This window comes from Caretta caretta, chromosome 8 (genome assembly GCF_965140235.1).
Source record: "Caretta caretta isolate rCarCar2 chromosome 8, rCarCar1.hap1, whole genome shotgun sequence".
NCBI lineage: Eukaryota > Metazoa > Chordata > Testudines > Cheloniidae > Caretta > Caretta caretta.
Window position 1 is genome coordinate 44,557,093 of NC_134213.1, and position 18,167 is coordinate 44,575,259.

The 18,167-nt window shown below is 43.7% G+C and overlaps 1 protein-coding gene across 4 annotated transcripts in view; it reads right to left on the reverse strand.

Annotated features, from left to right (window-relative positions):
* Positions 1 to 18,167, reverse strand: part of MTA1 (metastasis associated 1) — a 150,298-nt gene that overhangs the window by 131,814 nt on the left and 317 nt on the right. The window lies entirely within an intron of this gene.

Sequence of the window (18,167 nt, forward strand, 5' to 3'; positions counted from 1 at the left end):
ACCTCAGGTTCCACTGATGTTGTCAAATGCGTGCCACGTGCCTGCTGGTGCTGCCATCAGGCCAACAAACCTGATTTAAAAAAAAAGCTTTAACTCAAATTCCCTCTGCCAGATGTAGTCTTCTGGACCTTGGGTTGTTGCACGAACTCTCTGAGACCTGGACCAGTCTGCCTATTTTACTGTGACTAAGCACATTAAAAAGACATCTAAGACCACCACTAAAACTAATGTTTTGAGGGTTCAGAATATTTAAGTTTTAGGATGAATACAAACACTATAAACAGAGTGAGCTGGCTCAGTGACTGCTATGTCAGATGGAAAGAAAAACCTAGGATGGTTAGATGATAGAGAAAAGGGTCTTTAACCCAAGACTGGAATGTACTAATTGGCAATTGATGCACACAACTTCTAACAGTGTAAAGCATGGCTTGGAAGACAGAGCACAACTCTTATGACTAATTACCTGGTGTGAAAACAGCAGTTACTCAGAGCTGGCAAAATGAAGCAGAGTTACTCTCAAACCACCAATTTCACCACTTTGTTGAGATCCAGAAACTTGCTCTCAATGGTTACAGGGACCCATAGGATTCCATGCTGTTGTCTGAGACAAAAGCCTACAACTTCTCACATCTGAATTGGCAGTGACTGTCGTCCTCACCGAGCACAAATCCACCCAGATTCCCAATTTAAGATGTTCATAATCACTTAGTAAAGTTTATCAGTCCTTGGTCTAGGCTACCTTACATTCCCACCTAAGAACCCACTGGGCTGAGAATCATCAGTGGTCTCCTGACAGTCATTCAAACATCTCAGGGAATGCCTCTGGGTCATTAACAAATTCCCTATTACTAGTACAGTCTGCCCCATCCGATATCTTAGCTCCAGTATGGGTTGCTGCTACTCAGTCACAGCATGTTATTACCGCTGCGTAAGTTGCAGCACCTCTGCCAATGACTTTAACATCCCACACTCCACTGTGTTAATTTACAGAGACTCCACTTGGAGTTCTGAAGCCTCAGAATCCAGAGACCAGCTGTAAGCTGCTGGAGGAAATCTCGGTTTTCTACCTCCAGGTTTTGGAATACGTAAGGGCTTAACTGTGTGTGTGTGGACATTCTGAGGCCCTGGTCTACGTTACAAAGTTAGGTCAACATGAGCCACCTTGCATTGACTTAGCCGTGCATGTGTCTACACCTAAATTTGTCTTCCACCAATGTAAGTGCCCCATTACAGCGATGCAGTAACACCACTTCCCCAAGGGGTGTTGAGCCACAATCAATGTACTGAGGCCAACGCAGCATGAGTGAACATACTTGTGTCAACCCTAACAGTCCTCCTGCCACTGTACCACAAAGCTCGACACAGACGGTTCTGGTCAAAATTATGAACTTCACTGCCCAGAGATCATGGAGACCAGAAGCCCATCCCCACTTTTAATCCTTGAGAACTTTTGAAAGGTCTTTTTCTAATTTTTCAGCTTGGCAAGCACACCTAGCAACTCTCCACTGTTACATGCAGCCGACCAGCTGACCATGCTGACTACACACTCCAAACGCACTCCTGCTTAAAGTAGACAGATGATGTTGGATCTCCTGGGCCTGTGCAGAGGACAGGCTGTGCACACACAGCAACGGACCACCCATAGTAATGTGGGCACGTAAGAGCAGGTTGCACGGGGAATGCAGGAGAAGGGGTATGACAGGGACCAGTAGTAGTGCCATGTGAAAGCAAAGGAACTGCTCAAGGCATATCAGAAGGCCAGGGATGCCAACAGTCAATCTGGTGCCAAGCCTCAGACCTGCCACTTTCACAAAGAACTGCATGACATACTTTTTAGAAACCCTGCTACCAACTTGAAGACCACCATGGATACTGCCGAGAAGCCCGAATCACAGACCCCTAGCATGAACAAAAAGGAAGAGGAGGTGGGGAAGATTCTGCAGCCATTGCTCATCATACCAAGCCTGCATTATGATGCAATCCCACCAGTGAGTGCTCATTTCCCAGAAGCAGCACTTCACCATCTGCAGCTGCTCTGTGAATCCCACCAATAACCTTGAACTGGTTCTCGCTATGTCCCGCAGCAATCTCTCCTCAAAGAAATCACCATGTTCCTTGCTGATTCGATTCTTCTTACAGTTCTGCAAATACCAGAGGATCGTGCATCCTGTGCTTGGAACACTTATGACAATTAGTGCAGAGCCATGCAGGCACCATGCTTTGTGTCAGAGATGGTGAACAGCAACGAAGGCTGAGCAAGTTTGTGGGATTTTTTTTTTAAAAAGGCCCAGAAATTTTGGAATATAGGTGACATTATGTGATGTAAACAGCTGCACTCTGGGAATTTGAACCCTTGCTCCCAGTTACCCCTTCCTGGCTCATTTCTGCCCCACCTTGCACTGTCAAAACTTCCCAAAGGACAGTGTGCTGGATGGCAAGTTGCACACTGATACCTACTCATGGTGCTCTGCACTGTGCAACAACACAAGCACGCCTACTGAGCATGCACACGCGATATACTAACTGCAGCAAGCTTTAAGCCAGTGTAATTTGCATCAAAGTTTTTAGCTTAGAATAGCCTTACTCGAGAATGTGTGTGTCCACACAGAATAATTCAGATATAATTTCATGAATAGACAAGTAGTTATAAGAGAAACAGCAGCCATTTTACATAAACAAAATGCAGCACATGCAACACTTTCACAAATACCTTTTCTTCCAATTAATGAATTGGCATTTTTAGTTTCTCATACTTCTTCGAAGAGCCCAATGAGCCTTCAACCTTTAGACCTTACACAAGCATACAGGACTATGCAGGAAGCCAACACTCTGCTTGCTGGAATCCAGGTAAGGCAACATTACCATACCACCTAGATGCTAAGGACTTCTATGTGCATGCACGCACACAAAGAGAGTTAGAATAAGTTTTGGTTCTGCAATAATATCAGTTCTAGCAGTTTTCAGAGTAGCAGCCGTGTTAATCTGTATCCGCAAAAAGAAAAGGAGTACTTGTGGCACCTTAGAGACTAACACATTTATTTGAGCATAAGCTTTCGTGAGCTACAGCTCACTTCATTGGATGCATTCAGTGGAAAATAAAGTGGGGAGATTCATATACATAGAGAACATGAAACAATGGGTGTTACCATACACACTCTAACGAGATCACTTAAGATCTCAAGATCACTTAAGATGAGCTATTCCCAGCCGGGGGGGGGGGGGGGGGGGGGGGGGGAGCGGTGGGGGGGGGGAGGAACGGGACCTTTTGTAGTGATAATCAAGGTGGGCCATTTCCAGCAGTTGACAAGAACATCTGAGGAACAGTGGGGGTGGGAGGGTGGAGGGAATAGTTTTACTTTGTGTGATGACCCACCCACTCCCAGTCTCTATTCAAGCCTAAGTTAATTGTATCCAGTTTGCAAATTAATTCCAATGCAGCAGTCTCTCGTTGGAGTCAGTTTTTGAAGGTTTTTTTTGAAGAATTGTAACTTTTAGGTCTGTAATCGAGTGACCAAAGAGACTGAAGTGTTCTCCGACTGGTTTTTGAATGTTATAATTCTTGATGTCTGATTTGTGTCCATTTATTCTTTTACGTAGAAACTGTCCAGTTTGACCAATGTACATGGCAGAGGGGCATTGCTGGCACATGATGGCATATATCACATTGGTGGATGTGCAGGTGAACGAGCCTCTGATAGTGTGGCTGATGTGATTAGGCCCTATCATGGTGTCCCCTGAATAGATATGTGGGCACAGTTGGCAACGGGCTTTGTTGCAAGGATAGGTTCCTGGGTTAGTGGTTCTGTTGTGTGGTTGCTGGTGAGTATTTGCTTCAGGTTGGGGGGCTGTCTGTAAGCAAGGACTGGCCTGTCTCCCAAGATCTGTGAGAGTGATGGGTCGTCCTTCAGGATAGGTTGTAGATCCTTGATGATGCGTTGGAGAGGTTTTAGTTTGGGGCTGAGGGTGACGGCTAGTGGCATTCTGTTATTTTCTTTGTTGGGCCTGTCCTGCAGTAGGTGACTTCTGGGTACTCTTCTGGCTCTGTCAATCTGTTTCTTCACTTCAGCAGGTAGCAGTAGTCCCCATTTTAAGTATAGGAAGTATCTCTAAACCTGTAAAACTAGGATGAGTGTGTATATATAATTATATACAATAAATTCAATACATCCACCCCGTAAAACCTCCATTACTTTAAAAGAAAGCTAAATATGCAAACAGAAACATTCACAAGTCAAGAAGTGTCATGGACTACAGGAATACCCCTAGTTTTGGCTCTTTCCTTATACAAATACCCTAAAATACAGTCTTTATAAACATAATCACACACACGCAGAGAACACCCGGTTAGAGACTATGTACTGCAAGAGTAGTGGCTCCCTATGCACACTAAACATGGCAGGAGTGTAGCGGAGATGTGCATTATCTTAGGCCAAATTCTATTCGCAATTACAATAGCGTAAACCCACATGATGACATTTGATATGAGACACATACCCAGGAGGGGGGAAAAATAGTTAAATCAGACGACAAAATCTGGAGTATGTACATGCACGAGGGAAGGACCCATGCATTTGAGAAGGCCAGATCTCCATAAGGGGTGTGTGGAGGAAAACTGAGTAGAAATTTGCAAAGACATGACCATCTTTGAAACATGAGGACAGATTTAAAGTCAGCATATTTATGCATACATGGTTGGTTCCCGAAAGAGCAATTTATTCTCTCAGTGGTTAGGCTCACTATTTCCAATAAGGGATTTCCCCTCTGCGCTGCAGAGCTGGAGGCAGGGCCACATCAATAACCAGGGAGATGCCACTATCAGTCTAGCCTCTCCCCTTAATGAATCTAAGATTGTGCATCTAAATTCCAAATTAATCATCACATATCCCCATTCCACTTTCTTCAGAATGAGGAAAATTTACACCTAGGGAGGAATGGCCTAATTAATCTGACCATTGAGAGAAGGAAAACAAGGTGAGTCAGTTTTAAATCTTCTAGCAATAGCCTAGGTCACCACTCCCTAAACTAGGATTTTAAACAGCAGAGGCACTCTGTGACAATGTCTTTTACTCAAAAGTAGTACACAGCTGAAGAGAGAGGAAAACAAAAAAAACCCAACAACTTTATTTTGTCTTAAGTGGGATTGCTGAAATCCGTACCTCCCTTGAAAAGATAGCATTCAGCAAAGACTGTATATCTAGTTTATAAATGTCTAGAAAAACGTATGAACAGAAACCCACAGCCACCTTTTAAATCTCTTCATTGGAAAATCAGAACTTTCTGCTGCAAAAATAGACACACTAATCTAGACCACAGTTTTTCCAGGAGGTTTAATAGCTTTGAATTTATAAGCTTTTTAATACACAGCTTTAACAATGTAGCACTGGAAGAATTTGAAGGGTTCCCCCCACCCCTCTTTGACTGCCAGATAATAGAGAACGAGCAGATCTGTGTATTTTTGCAAAAACCTTTTCCTATCCTAGCAGTGCTCTAAATGCCCTTCTTCCATCCAGTCAATCTCATTTCCCCCACCCACCCCCACTGGGTGCACCAGGCAGGGGAAATAAGGAAACAAGCACATCCTCTCCATACTGATGACAAATAGCAGTTACAATAACATTGGTCCACCCTGCATGGTAGACAGGTATATCAGTTTTCAGAGGAACAGCCGTGTTAGTCTGTATTCGCAAAAAGAAAAGGAGTACTTGTGGCACCTTAGAGACTAACCAATTTATTTGAGCATGAGCTTTCGTGAGCTACAGCTCACTTCATCAGATGCATACCGTGGAAACTGCAGCAGACTTTATATATACATAGAGAATATGAAACAATACGGTTCTTAGCTGTGAAATGATATAATTGCTACTAGGAATTCTAACTTGAAGGTAAGATAGAGACACTGAGTGTTAGTAGGGTTTTGAAAGAGGACTCTATAAGGACACTAACAACAAGATTAAGCACTACCTGGAGAATTAAGAAGCACTTTTGCTCTCCAAAATCATTCATATGCTGTGGTCAGGAAATCAATCCCCGTTAACCCATTCCCAGTGTCCTAGAGACAGCTGAAGCATGTTTGTATAAGGCATTTTAACTTCAGGCTCGCTAAGACACAACACCCTGTAGGAAACCTAATATATCAGGTATATTGGCAGATTGGATTTTTATTATGTCCTTTGTTTTATACCAGGTATTCAGTTTGTATCACATGCTCATATATTTTTCAAACTGAAAAGTTTTTCTGAAAACAAGAGGTATGATGACAGAAAACTATCCTTTTCAATGACCTCCCTTCAATGTCCAAGTTACCCAGGAAATATCCATCTAGTATCTCAGAGGAGAAGATGCAAAGGTGAATAGGATGCCATCATAATCAGGTTTTAGAACCAAGACATGTTGTGACACAATAGAGCTTCTTAGTGTGCCTTGGTCTTTCATCAAACTTTGGAGCTTATTTAATTAATGTCTTATGCTTGCAGTGGCTTTTCCATTAATACTTGATTACTGTCTGGCAACAAGAGGACGGATATACTTAATTTCTTTTTGGAGGCAGATATAAAACCCTTTATATTGGATTTAGTGCCCTTCTGCTAAGCTTTGCTCTCTTGAGAATGTGCTGTTCCCAGTAAAAACAACAAGGAGTCCTTGTGGCACCTTAGAGACTAACAAATTTATTTGGGCATAAGCTTTCGTGGTATATCTAAGATTCACAACAGCCATTTTGAAACTATTTGGACAACAACCTTTCCTAAGTTCCCTCTTCAGCTACCTCAGCCTCCAAGGCAAATATCCTTGTTGCCCGAAAAGTGTGTTGAGTGCCTGCTTTTTTGTGACCTTTGCTATTCTTATCAAGTTTTCCCTTTTTTATGGTGGGCCAACTGTCATAAATATAAAGGGAAGGGTAACCACCTTTTGTATACAGTGCTGTAAAATCCCTCCTGGCCAGAAGCAAAACCCTTTCACCTGTAAAGAGTTACAAAGCTAAGATAACCTCGCTGGCACCTGACCCAAAATGACCAATGAGGGGACAAGACACTTTCAAATCTGGAGGGGGCGGGGAGAACAAAGGGTTCATCTGTCTGTGTGATGGCTTTTGCCAGGAACAGGTCAGGAATGCAGCCTTCCAACTCCTGTAAAGTTAGGAAGTAATCTAGCTAGAAATGTGTTAGATTTCCTTTTGTTTAATGGCTGGTAAAATAAGCTGTGCTGGATGGAATGTATATTCCTGTTTTTGTGTCTTTTTGTAACTTAAGGTTTTGCATAGAGGGATTCTCTATGTTTTGAATCTGATTACCCTGTAAGGTATTTACTATCCTGATTTTTCAGAGGTGATTCTTTTACCTTTTCTTTAATTAAAATTCTTCTTTTAAGAACCTGATTGCTTTTTCATTGTTCTTAAGATCTAAGGGTTTGGGTCTGTGTTCACCTGTACCAATTGGTGAGGATTCTTATCAAGCCTTCCCCAGGAAAGGGGGTGTATGGCTTGGGGGAAGACGTCTCCAAGTGGGCTCTTTCTCTGTTCTTTGTTTAAAACGCTTGGTGGTGGCAGCATATGGTTCAAGGACAAGACAAGGTTTGTACCTTGGAGAAGTTTTTAACCTAAGCTGGTAAGAATAAGCTTAGGGGTCTTTAATGCAGGTCCCCACATTTGTACCCTAGAGTTCAGAGTGGGGAAGGAACCTTAACACCAGCTGTTAAGGACAAAGAGAAGAATTCATTTCTGAGCATTTCTTTCTAAAGAGCCTAAAATGCAGGACCCTCTAGCTAACTAAGATGGCCATTAAGAAAATGGTTTTAAATTCCTGAAAGTTTTTTTTCCAAAGGCTACAGAAGGAGAGCCCCTGAGGTTATTTAGTACCATATTAAAGCACCAAAAAGGTGTTTCTTGACTCAAGTTAACTAATGTCTTAAGTGAAGAGAAGGCAGTTTGTAGTTTTCACACAAGGTATCACATTGAGTTAAAGACTATGGAGAAGCCTTGAGTTTATTGCAGCCTGTTAACTCATGTGTGAGTTACAAACTGCCTTGTCTTCACTTGTCTTTTACCTCCTGTTATTTAACTCAAGGTAAGGACGCATTCTTTTTCATAGTGAAGACAAGGCCAAAGAGTATAAGAGACTAGACCCTATGTTCCAGCTTCTCTGCTAAACTGAAGTGCCTGACGACATCCAGGGAAATGCACACAAAGTAAATTATTTTGCCATAAGTGACAGAGCTCAAACCTCTACCCATATTGTTAGTGCTATTGGGTGTGCTGGTGCATTGCTCCTATGCTGTCTGTGGGGATTTTCTAGCTTCAAGTTTTCTGCCATCTCAGGTTGTGACCCTGAGAGTGGTCAGCTCACCACATCAACAGTTAGGGTCACCACTGTTAATGCTGTTGGGTGTGCTGGTGCATTTATACTGTTTGAGGAGCTCAGATGCTAGCTGCACCAGCAGAGAGTGCAGCTTGCTGATTCAGCAGACCTCTGTCACTTATAAAGACAAGACCACAGGCTCGGTTCAATGACCAAGGTTGCTGGCCAGGTTTAGCAACAGGACACAGTCCTAGTGCCCTGGCTCTACAGTTACACCAACATGTATGCCTGCCTGCAACAAGGTATCAGTGCAATCAACATAACAAAATGCTGTCTTATAGGCCAATACAAAGTTGCCCCTCCTATGATTTCTGCTTTTCATACACTGAAACAAACATGTTACCTATTACACTTCTGATATTGTTACCATCCTTACACCTTGTACCTGCTAGTTGAAACAAAACATCCTCAACCATTATCCTGTCAACCCCTCCTTATCTTTAGCAGGGGTCGGTGTAATCTTGACCATCCTCTCTAGTCAGGAAGTGCTTACTTGGTTAGTTGATACCGAGACGTTACTATTCTGACAAGGCCTACTTTGGTTCACGCTCTTTGCCATGCCTAGGCTCTAACAAGGTCTACAGTCTACACTGAAAAGTTATATCAGCATAGCTACGTCAGCCAAGGGTATGAAAATACCACGCCCCAATTCACGCAGCTATGCTGACATAGCTATATCTATCCTGAAGTTATTTTGACAGAAGAGGGTTTTCATCAAGATGGTGTTCTTATACCAACAGAAAAACCCTTTCTGTCAGCACAGCCTCCATCTACACTATGGGGCTATGCTGGCACAGTTATAGACAAAGTATAGACATACCCCAAAAATAGTCAGGTATATACTTTTGCTCAATGCCCTGAAGATGCTCCAGGCTCTGTAAGAGACTTATTTTGTGTTGCAGGATTGCATTTTTTGATCATGTGGTTTCCATAGTCTGTTTCAAATATGACTGCTCATTCTAACAGCAAACAGGCTACTGGGGGCCTTGCAAAGTCCCTGTGTTAGAAAAGATCTGCCCAAGATGAAAGTCAAAAAGAGCAATATGTGGAAAGATTCAAAAGCTCTGAATAGAGGAATATTTTCAACCAACTGGGACTAAGTCTAGTTTGAGAAGTTTATGAGTGAGTGAGTGAAAGTTGCAACTTTAACTTTTGCAACTAGGAAAGTATATATAAACAGAACAGTGGGTGAAATTCTTTGTAGGTTGTATTTTAAATTTCAAGAAAGAAAAATAGTCAAAAAATGCATCTTAAATAATCCTAGTCTGCTCTAATAATTCTCCTGAAAAAAGAGAGATACATTTCTTGTAGCTTTTGAGAAAGGGTGAGCAACACTTTTTCTTCATATTAAGTTCAATTTAGGCTTTACCACAAAATTATGATGTTACTAAAAGTAGATGAGAAAAGGCTTATTAGAAATATTCAAGGCTTACATTTGCTCAGATTTGAATACTGAACACCAATTTATCATTAGCTTCTATCACAACTACTGGGTATTTGTTAAAAAGCTTTCTTTCTACTTCCAGCAAGAGAAACTTGCTATCTGCTAATGGAAATCACTCATCTAAGCACGATTTTAAAGTATGAAACTTTAATTAGAGTAATCAAAATTACTTCAAAAAGGGACTTTCTTACTGAAAAAAGGGTTTCAGCGTTAAACAAACTTCTCACACGATTTTCCTAATTGTTTGGTAATTAGTAAGAATTAAGGAGGTTCTACTGTAACGATGGACAGTCCAACAGGCCAATTATGGATTAGTAAGAACACAAAAAGTTTTACAAGGCAATGATGTTTCAAAAATACTTCATGGTATTCGAGATCTACTGTAGTTAATTTTGTAAAGTAATGGAGCCTTAGTACTATGAGACCTCATGATACTCAAGACTCTTACTAAAACTTCACTAGAAAAACAGAAAAGGCTGAATTTTTTAAGAATCAAGTTTGTAAGTTAGAGAGGAATAAAATAGTGAGAGTCCAATGTATCAAACCCCCTGCCCCATTTGACACGGTGTTAACTAATTTTATCTTTATGACATCACAACCACATTATTGTCAAAAGATTATTAGATCTCTGCAAATAAAAGCAGACACTAAACTATTTTTAAAAAAGGCTGAAGTCCTACCCAGGAATACACAGTATCAAATTTCAAATTCCTACCCTAAACTACTGAAGTGTTTAAAATATGCTTTATTTTTCTTTTGATTAATAATTGTAAATGTATTTTACGCTGCTTTTGTCATCTAAAAATCGGTTTTGAAATTACTCTCTCTCTCTCTCTCTCTCTCTCACACACACACACACAGACAGACACCCCCACTTTGTAAGAGGACACAAATGGAAAATTTCTGGCTGAAAAAAGAATGACAAATGTACACAACTGAAAAGGACCAATTGGAATGGAAATGCTTAGGCAACCTTAGAAAGAGGGATACTCAACTTAATATCTAGTCAATTTAAAAAACAGGAGAGAGAGTTAGGCTACGTCTACACTATGGACCTTACAGCAGCAGCTGTACCGCTACAGCTCTCCTGCCAGCATAATTTAAAAAAACCAACAAGCGGCATTACCTGTGTCAGCAGGAGAGCCTCTCCTGCCGACGCAGTGCTGTCGACGTCAGCACTTTTGTGGGTTAAACTTACGTCGGTCAGAGTGTTTTTTTTCCCCACCCAGACCGACAAAAGTTTTACCAACAAAAGTGCTAGTGTAGACAAAGCCTTAAAAGTTTTATCAGGTACTATAATAAAAATTGTAAACCCACGGTAATTAAGTGTTTTTTCTTTCGCCCTTTTTGATATACAATACAGGCCTACAAGCTGTGAAAGGATGAAAGATCAAGATGCTAAAAGGAACACTCAAGGAAGATAAGGCCATTGCAGAAAAGCTAAACAAATTATTTGCATTGGTCTTCACTGCAGAGGATCTGAAAGAGATTCCCACACCTGAATAATTCTTTTTAGGTGACAAATCCGAGGAACTGTCCCACATTAAGGTGTCAGTTAAGGAAGTTTTTGGAACAAACTGATTAAACAAACAGTAATACGTCACCAGGACAAGATGGTATTCATCCAAGAGTTCTGAAGGAACTCAAATATGAAACCACAGAACTACCAGCTGTGGCATGTGACCTATCACTCAAATCAGCCTTAGTACCCGATGACTGGAGAATAGTTAACATAACACCGATTTTTAAAAAAGGATCCAGAGGCGATCCTGGCAATTACAGTCCAATAAGCCTAACTTCAGTATAAAGAAAATTGGTTGAAACTAAGAACAGAATTATCAGACACATAAATGAACACAATGTTTTGGGGGAAAGTCAATACAGCTTTAGTACAGGGAAATCACACCTCACACTATTAGAATTCTTTGAGGATGTCAACAAACATGTGGAGAAGGGTGATCCAGTGTACTTGGACTTTCAGAAAGTCCCTGACAAAGTCCCTCACCAACAGCTCTTAAGAAAAGTAAGCTGTAATGGGATAAGAGGGAAGGTCCCATTATCGATCAGTAACTGGGTAAAAGACAGGAAACAAAGGGTAAGAATACATTGTCAGTTTTCACTATGGAGAGAGATAAATAGCAGGTTCCCCTGAGGATCTGTACTGGGACTAGTGCTGTTCAACATATTCATAAATGAACTGGAAAAAGAGGTAAACGGTAAGGTGGCAAAGTTTGCAGAATAAACTATCTTGAGTAATTTAGTTAAGTCCCAAAGCTGACTGTGAAGAGTTACAAAGGGATCTTAGGTTTCAGAGTAGCAGCCGTGTTAGTCTGTATTCGCAAAAAAGAAAAGGAGTACTTGTGGCACCTTAGAGACTAACAGATTTATTTGAGCATATAAATTTGTTAGTCTCTAAGGTACCACAAGTATTCCTTTTCTTTTTTTAAAGGGATCTTAGAAAACTAGGTGACTGGGCAACAAAATGGCAGATGAAATTCCATGTTGATAAATGCAAAGTAAAGCACACTGGAAAACATAATCCCGACTATACATACAAAATGATATGGTCTAAATTAACTGTCACCACTCAAGAAAGGTCTTGGAGTCATTGTGGATAGTTCTCTGAAAACATCTGCTCAATGTGCAGCAGCAGTAAAAAAAAAAAGCTAACAAAACGTTATGAACCATTAGCAAAGGGATAGCTATTAAGATGAAAATATCAATGCCACTGTATAAGTTGATGGTACAACCACACCTATTGCTTGAAGTTCTGGTTGCCCCATCTCAAAAAAGATACAATAGAACTGGAAAACGTATAGAAAAGGGCAATAAAAATGATTAGGCGTATGGAACAGCTTCTATATGAGGAGAGACTAAAAAGACTGGGACTGTTCATCTTAGAAAAGAGGTGACTTAGGGGAGATTTGATAGAAGTCTATAAAATCATGAATGGTATGGAGAAAGTCAATAGGGAACTATTATTTACTCCTTAATATTAAACAAGACCCAGAGACTCATCTGAAATTACTTAATTTAAAACAAACATGCGGAAGTACTTCTTCACACACCACACAGTCAATCAGGGGAACTCATTGCCAGGGGATGTTGTGAACGCCAAAACTATAACCGTGTTCGAAAAAGAATTAGAGAGTTTCATGGAGGATAGGTCCATCAAAGGCTATTAACCAAGATGATCAGGGATGCAACCCCATAGTCTGGAAGTCCCTAAACCTCTGACTGCCAGAAGTAGAGACTGGCAACGGGGGATAGATCACTCAATACATTGACCTGCGCTGTTCATTCCCTCTGAGGCATCTGGCACTAGCTAGATATCCACTGGTCTGACCCAATATGGCCATTCTTATGTTCTTACTTCTTGTGGAACTGACTGGACTCAAAGTGCTGCCAAGTGTACACAACTAATCAAACTGGTGAAAGAGAAAAGTTATCTAACCTCTTTCAGTTATAATAATCTTATGTGATACCAACATCAGTAACAGGTTCAACATTTTCAGAAATAAGTGACTAAGTTGATGGTGTCCCGTTCTGAGGATGGCTATAAATGCATAAACCCTATTTGTGACACCGCCCACCCCTCAGGCAGATGAACAAGTTATATTTGCAATGTCAGTTCCAGAAAACTTTTTAGACGTCACCTAAGCCATTAAAAAAAAAACATCCTAGCCACCTTACACCTCCTCCCCAGCCCCCCGCCGACGACCACGAACAAAAGAGCCCGAATCAAGAGGTGTTGCAATATACCTTGAAGGCCAGTAACTCAGGCTCTGTAGAACAAAAGAAGTGAAGTCTAGATTTAAAGTGCCCCACCTTGAATGCTCTGTACCCAGCCCCATTCACATACAAGTCAGGAGATATCAGTAAATTGCTTCCTAACTGATCTCAACTCTCATGATAGTGTAAAACAGAGGTGGGCAAACTACAGCCCGTGGGCCACATCCGGCCTGCGGGACCATCCTGTCTGGTCCTTGTGGTCCAGCTGGGAAGGCTAGCCCCCAGCCCTTCCCCTGCCATCCCTCCTCCCCCGCAGCCTCAGCTCACCTTGGCGCCAGCACTCTGGATGGCGGGGCTGCGAGCTCCTGCCAGGCAGCACAGCTGCCAGTCCTGCTGCTCTGAGCAGCATGGTAAGGGAGTTGGGGGGGGTGGGGAGTTGGATAAGGGGCAGGGGGTTCCGGGGGGCAATCAGGGGACAGGGGGAAGCTGGATGGGGCAGAGGGCGGTCAGGGGACAGGGGGCTTGGATAAGCATGGGAGTCCCAGGGGGCCTGTCAGGGGACGAGGCAGTCAGGAGACAGGGAGCGGGGGGGTTGGATAGGGGGTGGGGTCCCAGGCAGGCGGTTGGGGGGGGCATCCCAGGAAGGGGCTGTCAGGGGACAAGGAACAGGGGGGGTTGGATGGGTCATGGGTTCTGAGGGGGGCAGTCAGGGGGTGGGAAGTGGGGGAGAGGGGAAGATAGGGGGCAGGGGCCAGGCTGACTGGGGAGGGGCAGCCTTCCCTGCCCGGCCCTCCATACAGTTTTGGAACCCCGCTGTGTCCCTCAGGCCAAAAAGTTTGCCCACCCCTGGTGTAAAAGGACAGATATATACAAAGTGATCAGGACCAAACCATAAAGGATTCAAAGAAAATTAATATTTTAAGTGGTACACAGGAAGATATTTAAAGTCTGTGGAATGTATTGACACAAGTGTACTAATATGGCCAATCCAACAAACACCACTAAGATGGCAACATATCCAGAACCAGCAGAAGTTTCTAGAAGCCTTCAGGTGTGACCTAAAACTAAAGCACATTGCAGTAATCCAATCTGGAGAGTACAAAATCCTAGAACACCATGGAAAGCTCCACATAAAGACAAAAAGAAAAGGAGTACTAGTGGCACCTTAGAGACTAACCAATTTATTTGAGCATAAGCTTTCGTTAGCTACAGCTCACTTCATCGGATGACAGAGTGGTCCACTAGGTGCATTGTAGTCTATATTAGAAAATGCTGTTAGTTTCCAAGGACAGAAATAAAATAGGTTCCACACATCTGCCGCAGCAAAGGTGAGCCCTGAAAACAGTTTGCACAAGTTTATGACAAGACCATAACAAAGTAATCTTCACTATGACTTCTGCCAATCCCATCATCAAAGTAAGTTTAGAAAGTATTGCCATCTATCTAGAATAGACCCATTATGATTATGGCAGCCATTGGATCGTGAGTCAATATACCAGGGTCATCATTCCCTACACCAGGGGGAATTCCGCACCAAAAAATTCTGCACACAATATTTTAAAATTCTGCATATTTTATTTGTCAAAATAATAATATAATCATGCAAGTCTCAATTATTTTGCTAATTTATTTCAAAATATCTTTCAGCAACGATGCCTGTATTGTTACAGACAACAAAAAAGATTCAGGAAATGTTTTTTGACAAACAGATTCCTTACTAGGCACATTAATACACAACTCGGAGTAATAATTCATTTAAACTACAATACAGAAATGTATTTACCGCATCCTGCAGAGGCTTGGGGGAGTCAGGGGTAATGGAGGAGCTGAGGGAAAAGGAAGTCATTACTGGGAAGGAGCCTGGGTGTGAACTTGGGAGGGCTGTTGGGTGTGGATTGGAGCAGTATGGAACAGGGTTGTTGGGGTTTTTTTTTTGGGGGGGGTGAGTAGGGATTGTTAGGGGGCCTCCACCATGAGACCCTGGCTGACCCCATGTCTCTCACTCAGTCAGGTACACTTGCCCCATGTGTCCCTGCACTCCCTCACACCCATGTGTCCTTGCACCCCCACTCAGCTACCCTCCTCCCATCCCCATGTGGCCCTGCACCCCACCCATCTATCCCCTCCATCGGTGACCCCCCCCCAGAAGCCCCATGTGCCCCACACTGTCCATCCCCCCACCCATATCCCGTTCCTCCTGCCCTGGCCCCATGGACTAGGCACTGTGAGAAAGGGAAGAGAAAGAGGCTACCTATCTGAGCTGGGACTGTTCCCACCCAAGAGCGGCTGCTCTGTTCTCGTGCCACAGCAGTTCCTGGTGAGTGAAAGACAACTGCAGCACCTTTCCAGCAGAATATATTTTCTGCAGAGGAAAAAATTCTGTGTGGCACATGACTTCTGCATACGCGCAGTGGCGCAGAATTCCCCCAGGAGTAATTCCCATGGATGCTAAAGTAACTCCAGACAATAAGCCTGGACGACCAAAAACAAGTATTCAGCAGGGAATCAGAAATGTATGAAGATGGCCCTTTCAAGATGTGCACACATAGCCAATTATGAAATGGGAGGTTCTCTCCTTTCAAGGTGATACAAGCAACACAACCTCCTTCATTAGCTCAGACTGAACTAATGTCTTCTAATAGTAATAGTCATCTAGCGACTGCTGGATCATCCATATAGGGCTTGTAATGTGTGTCAAGTCAAGGCCCCATCCATACGTAAAATAATGGAGAGTGGTAGCTTTAGCTAACAGCCTTTCCCTAAACATTATGACCCATACAACAGGGTTCCTGGCATTCAATGCTCCAGAGATGAGCTTCCAGCAAGACCTGTGAGACTGACATTAAATGCTAAACAAATGGTCAATCCCTGCGAAATAATCTGTTTTATAAATCACAACAGGAATGAAGAGTCACGAACCCCTACAATTTATCTCCTTCACAATCCTGCCCTCAGTAAACCCAATCCATAGCAGTTATGCTCAGCACTCTCTGAAGCCAAAGAGGCAAAGTTACAACAGAGGGGAGCCACATCATACCCCCTCACCAAGCCAAATATAATCAGAGGAGTGGGTAGATGTGACAAAGTAACAGGTACCTAATGGGAAGCCAAAAGCAAGGGAATAGTAAAAGGTAGGCCAAGGTGAGTGGAGCGAGATAAGCAAAAAGGACAGTAGTTGGAAGCCAGGACTGGGACTTGGTCTCCTGCCACTCTCTGCTTTGCCTGTCACTCCTGCCATATCTTCTTCATTAATCCATTTTTCCTGGAATTGGTAGAACCATAATGGCCTCTGGACGCCAAAGGAAATGGGGCATTCTTAGATGCAGGGGACTGATACAGAACAAAACCCCCTTGTACTATTCCTCCCCACCTCACTCCCAGGAATAAGAAAGCTCCACAGCACAGCTTTCATCCAGGAAACCAGTTAAGGATGAATCCACACCAGGCCACCCTTTCAAAGTTTAAATTCCCTAAAATTCAACCCCATACTCCTGTATCCTCTTCTTTCTCCTCACATGAGTTAAACATGGGTCAGACAGAAGTGTGGGACTCTGAGCAGGATGCCTAGAAGGGAAGAGGTAGGAGTCAAGCAAAAGCCACCATAAAACAATGGTGGAGAGAGAGGAAGACAGAAACCAGCAGAACTATTTCCACAAACTTCCATTCTCCATGCACCCACAACGCCCCACCCGCACTGTACCAGCTACTGAGAAGGCCTCTCCTTGTCCTCCACCTCAGCCCATGCAAAGACACACAAGCACCTCCTCACTCCTACATCCCCCAACTCTGCACCCCCTACATACCTATCAACCCACAACTCTACTCTGAAAGCTCATTCCCAACACTCAGCCTGCAACTCTGCTCCACATGCTCCCCCACCCCCAACTCTGCCCCCACACATCTCCCCAGTTCCACAACCCCCAGCACTGAACCACATCCAACCCTACCCCTCCCAAGCCCTCATCCCACACACACACCCCAGCCAACCTTCCCCCTCCAACTCCCCAGCCCTAATACCCTCCCAGCCCCATGACACCCACCCCCTACCAGCACCAGATCCCCAAACCCCACCCACCCCCTCTCCCCCAACTCCACACACACTAACCCTCCCCACATCATCCCTACAACCCTCTTCCCATCCCATGCCAGCCACCATTCTACAATCACTAAACATACCCAGCCCCCACAGTCCCCTTAACCCCAGCCCCAAATTCTACCTCCACACCCACAATCCCTGGCCCCAGAGCACCCATCCTCTGCCATCCCCCCAACTCCACCCCCACCACACCCAAACACTCAGCCCCCCCTCAATTGTAGCCCCAAATCTACCCCAACTCTGCCCCCCCCCCACATTCTACTCCCACCTCTACAACCCTCCCGACCCCACAGCACCCATCCCCGGCCAGCCCCCAACTCCGCCCCCAGCCCTACAACTCCCAAACCCACCCAGTCCCAACCCAGAATCTACCCCCACCACCCCCCATCTCTACCCCCAGCCCTACAATCCCCAAACCCACCCAGTCCCACCCCAGAATCTACCCCCACCACCCCCCGTCCCCTGCCAGCCGCCAACTCTACCCCCAGCTCTACAACCCCCAAACCCACCCAGCCCCGCCCCACATCCACCCCAGATTCTACTC